Genomic DNA, 6000 nt, shown 5'->3' with positions numbered 1-6000 from the left:
ATATTGTTATACAAAATCTAAACTATTCAAGTAGATAACGCTGCTTGTTAATTAATTATTGTGAATTTGTAAGAAAGAAAGTGTCAGAGGACAGTTAGCAACTAAACAAAAATTTGAAATGGATTGAACCACTAAATTATAACTTTAATTTAGATTCTTCATAAAAACAGAAATATCTAAAATTGCGACCACTACGCTGGTGGAACTGGAACCTGCGGCATGGCTCGCAATAGTCTCCGTATTTACTGAAATCTTCGTAAAACTAGTGGCTACACGAATACAGTAGATCTAGTCGACATTTCTTGTGGTTTCCTTTAATTCTTCGCCGCAGCCACTGCAGAACAAGTTTGCTTCTATGTCTGACTATGTATTTTTCTATGTTTCCTTTTGCTTTTTGTCTCGTTTTGCTTTGGTTTCGGTTTAAGTACTGATTTTATTAGTCTCGGTCGATATATTTTTTGTTTTATAATTTTTTATTCTTAACAGCGAACTATAACTAAGAAAAGTGTTACTTCTCAAATCTGCAGACGTTAATGGCTTATCTTGATAAACATATTGAAGTTTATCTAGGATCAAATGTTATAACCCCATATACAGCATCAATGGATGCGACGGGTTTCATCTAGACTTCACTTAATAGCTTTCCAAACCAACCTAATTAGAAAAAACTTTTTAAAATCGAAGTATTACTTTTTTATAATTTACCGTATACCTTTTATGATATCATAATACTGCAGATGTCTAAATTAATCATTTAATCATAAAAATTTCCACTAAATTTTTGTTATTATTTTCAACAAAATTATTATTATACAGGGTGGCGCAATAGAACGTGCATTTATTAAGTATAGGCTAAAAAAAATAAATATATAAGGTATTGTTGAAGTAAAAGATATGATGATTAGGTAATTAAATAAAGTTTACTTTTTAAAAATAACATCATCTAAATGACGGCCTTTTCGAAGACGGCACTCTTCTAAACGCGAACGCAGATTTATGAAAACTCTTGTCAATAAATTGCTGCCATTTCCTTGCGGATATTTTTCTTTATCTGACTGATCATCCTCGGATTGTTCATGTATACTTTATGTTTCAAGTCAAAGCTACGTGGGGGCCAAGGGATATCACCTCTTTTGGAAATTAGTCTATAAGGAAACATCTGCCTCACAGCCGCCATAGAGTCATTTAATGGAGGTCGCTCCGTCTTGTTAGAACCAAGTTCTCGCAAGTTCTGGAATCAAATATCCCTCCAACATCGCATCATAGGGGTCGGTGTTAACGGTGATGTTTAGTCCTCGTGAATCTTCAAAGAAGAAAGAGCCAATAATTCATTTGCTTGAGAGTGCTGCCTATACCGTTACTTTCAGACTATGCAGTGGTTTTTGATGTTTCATTTTTGGATTTTTTTCGATACAAGAACAACAATTTTATCGGTAAAGTGGAAAATCGACTAAGCATTTCTTCAGCAAATACCAATCTTGCTTTAAAGTCGGTATTTTTTAATTCCTGTGTTAACTGGAGCTTATAAGAATGCAGTTTAAGATCCAACTTCAAAATTCACTGTAAACAAAAAAACGTGACGCTTTCCGTCGAAGTGACATAGGGCTACAGACGGATAAAAAAATTCTCTAAAAACGAAAGAATTCTACGCCTTTACCCACTGCATAATAGGATAAAAAGGATTCTATTGTTTGACTATGACCCAAAGTCTATAAAATATCCAAACGACAAAGAATGAGGTTTACATTGACTTTCAAACATTCAAATAATGATCGGGTTAACACTAACGTGAAAAAATCATTGCTTAAATTTGTTCTAACATTCTTTACCACCATCTATGAACCGAATATAAAACCTAAGAGAAATAATGTATAGCGAATGATCGATTGCGTTACGATAGTTTCGTTGATTTATGAAAGATGGAGCTTAAAGCTTGTCGAAATTTTAATTTAATATCAACACTTTGTTTTCTATTTATATTTTGTATTAAATTGTGGAAGGACATTCTTTAAATACTCTCTTATTTCGTGATAATTGATTTAGAACGATGTGGGAACAAACTTTAATAGTGTTTTAATGTTAATGATGTTTTTAAATAATCGCACTGCAATAACATTTTTTTGTTCTTTAGGTTTCTCGATATTTATACTCAAAGTCGACATCTATTTCAGTGTCTCAAGTATTTTAGAGTTCAGAAGTTTGTCCGATCCGAACCTAAATCGACCACCATTGCTGATAATAGAATAAAACTCATTTTAGAATAAATTTTGTATATTAGAAAATATATTAAAAATGAGTTTGCTAAGAAAACTCGGACAGAATATTTCCAAATATTTGTTAAAAGTTTATTTTTCATTATAAAAAGAAAATTATATCCTGAAACATATAGAAAGTGCAGAGGGTTTTCTATTATTTACGTGGACAAACTACTGGGTTGCAAGGTATAAACAGATATGTCGATGCCAGTTACTTTCGCTTGATTTGATAATAGAAAAAATTTTATATCAGCTGTTTTCATTGTTAACACGTTAATACACAATTATCTACAACAATTTTGGTCCTAATAGAGATTTGCGAGTTTTATTATGTGTGGAAATTAGACTTGCAACGAATATTCGGTTATTATTCGGTATTCGGCCTATTCGGCTTTTATTATATTCGAACTTGTCGAAACATGCAGTACGTTAGCAATATACCGCGCAGAGTAACAGCGGGCGCGCGGGCGATGAGTACATTAGAACAAAACAAAGGAGCGCGAAGCAATCGCGTCTGTACAAGTTTTTGGCTCTAAAATCTAGCCGAATACTTTTGCCTAATATTCGTCTATTCGGTCAGGGGCCTCGCCGAATATTCGGTATTCGGTATACTGCCGAATATACTATTCGTTGCAAGTCTAGTGGAAATGAATGACTGAGTGCTTCGATACTATGTAATAAGAAAGTGCGCATGCTCGATACGTAAACTATGGAGGTTAGAGGTACCTTTATCACCCTCCATACAGTAAACAGTACAACTCATTTTGTTATATTATTTTGCATCGAAAACACGTGTTATTTGTTGCGATAAAGAATGGTCAAAAAGTGTTTTTTATGAGGCTTGGACGATTGTTTACGCGATTTTACTGATGAAACTTTAAAAAATTGTTCCTTAAAGCGAGCTTTTCGTAAAAAATTGTTGATCTTACTAAAGCAGCACTCAATTTTTTTGGTAGTAGTTTAAGCACTTTTTTATATTCGCGAACCAATAAGACATGACTGCAATGTTGGGTTCTTTATTATTACACGGTATATTTACCTCAGATCTCTTGGTCACTCATTTCCAAATTCTTTAAAATTAGCAGACTTCTATTAGGATCGAACTTTTTGCAGACAATCCTATACCAACGTTTTCGCGATGAAACAGTGTTTATAATGATATAAAATATTTTCTATTATCCAATCAAGTGAAAGTAACTGGCTGTTTATACCTGGCAACCCTGTAGTTCGTCCACGTAAATAATAGACAACTACTTGCAACACTCCATATTTTTTTTATTAGGGATAAAAAATTCTATCCAGGATATTTTTAGTATAATATTTTAGTATGTTATTATCAGCTAGATGAAGATCGGTTAAGGTTAGGATCTTCTACAATTATATTTTGATATGTCCATTGATAACTATAGATAAAGTAGACCTGGAATTAAAGTATTCAAAGTGATTTAAAAAAGATCGACCCAGATAGGTTTGTTGATTTTTACTGTAAAATGAAAAAGGGAAATGTAAACAAAAACATGAATGTCGAAAGCATTTTTTTAATTATTTTTACAACCTATAAACAATTCAAAGTTCATTTTTTTTGTTGACTAAACGAAATTCGAAAGTACTTGACTCTTCGTTATACTTTATGTTTAAAAAATCTGTAACTTCTATTCTAGTTGTTGAAATAAATTGCCGTATACAGTCGGTTTTAATATACACATAAAAAATCCCTTATATTATCTGTGCTAAGAATTGTCACGTACAGGGTAGTCCGAAAACACTATATTATTCCAACTCAATATAGGCAAGATAAAACTGGTTGTCAGAAAAAGTCTAATGCCCCACAACTTAAACACTTAGCAAGTATACTTCTAGAAATACTTTGGCCTCTAGATTTGAATAAACTTGATTTATGTAAAAGAGATCAACGTGTAACTTATGGACTCGATAACAAAGAAGACAACGAATAATATAAGAGACATGTGTTCTAAAAAAAAAGTTCCTTTTATCCTTTACAGGTGTCCCACGACATCTGTATACGGCAAATTTCTTATAGTAAAATCAGTTTGGGTTTTCGGATACGATCTTTTTAACTAACTGTAACTTTGTTATTTTAAAGAGATCACCCTGTATATTAATACATTTTTAAAATCTACGTGAAATTTTAGTATACTTTTGTTGAAACACTTTTTTCGTAAAATGCATACTTTTTTAGTTATTAATTTTTTTGTAAAAAATTTAACCGTTGCAGACCCTGATAAATTATTTTTTTACGAAGATACCCTTAAAGATATGAAAATGGTTTCTGTTTGGTTGCTTTAAGCAAGGTCAGACGTATTTGAATCTATGTTAAAAAATTTTTCATTTTATACAGGGTGTCTACACAAAGTGTTCAAAGTTTAACTTTATAAATATCAAATTATTTTTTTTAATATAACCGTTGATACAAACACTAAGAAATAAGTATTTTTCTTTATCTTGTTAAGGTCTGTAAGAAAAATCAAACCAAATTGTATTTACTGATCTTCGATTTTCGAAAGTATCAACAATTGACTAATGACAGTTGAATAAGTGTCATTTATTACAAAGCCTACTAAAAGTATACAAAAAAAATTAAAACTTGTTAAAACATACAATAATAATTAAAAATCTCAAATATCTCGGAAGCCGGTAGAACCGGAAATTAGCCATCTTTGAAAATATTTCAGTTAAAAAGATCGTATCCGAAAACCCAAACGTAGAAATTTTCATGATTTTACTATAAGTATTTTGCCATATACAGATAGTTTTAACTCGTCGTGGATTACCCCGTATATGAGACTGAAAGAATGTCTATGACTAATAGTAAAGAATAATGTTCAGCTTAAACTAAAAGATAAATTTCTACACGTAGACCGGAAAATTGAAATAAATATATTTTCAAGTATACTGAGTTGAAATAATTTGTATTTTATCAAAATCATCTTGGAAAGTATCCTGAAAACATCTTTTTATTCCAGCAATTTCCTCGGAAATCACTGAAAATCATATTAACTTTCTATTATAGTATTAGTCTCTTGGGATATATTATTAACTTTATTTCACGTATTTTATTCGGTTTTAGTTATTTTCGCAATACCTAAGCACAGATCCATTTGTCATTATATCTAGATAATTCCAAGAGAAATTTTCAAGTACATCACACATATTTAATTGAAGATACTAAACAGATCTAATCTATAATAATAACTATAAATTTGTACAGTTAATATTTTACATCGTATACACAAAGATGTCACAAGTCACGAGAAATAAATATATTTTGAGTATTAAATTAATAAATAACAACAAGTAACACTTTATAGGTTGATTTTTCATTTGGTGCCGGATTTTTTCACAAAATCGAATTATTTTAATGAACTACTTATAAAATTTAGCGAAACAGCACATTTTCTAGTGATAATATTTTAATCAATTCATACATGATTATGTTGTAGGATAAGAAACGAGCCTCAAAAATTGACAGACAAGTTCAATTTTATGTTATTATTGTTTATTGTGAAAAAGTTTATTCATGCTCAAAAAAATCTAAATAAAATAAATCCTAGGCATGTGATATAAACTAAGTAATGAATCTAAAAGATATCATACCTTAAAAGTATGTTTTTATGCAAAAATTTTAATGAATTTTGAGATATAAAGTGAGATATAAAAATAGAATATTTGGGAAAAATTGCTCTATTCTGAGTAAGTGCATTGAAATTATATTATATATTTCGAA

The sequence above is a fragment of the Diorhabda sublineata genome, chromosome 5 (genome assembly GCF_026230105.1).
Source record: "Diorhabda sublineata isolate icDioSubl1.1 chromosome 5, icDioSubl1.1, whole genome shotgun sequence".
Taxonomy (NCBI): domain Eukaryota; kingdom Metazoa; phylum Arthropoda; class Insecta; order Coleoptera; family Chrysomelidae; genus Diorhabda; species Diorhabda sublineata.
This window is presented reverse-complemented; position numbering follows the sequence as displayed.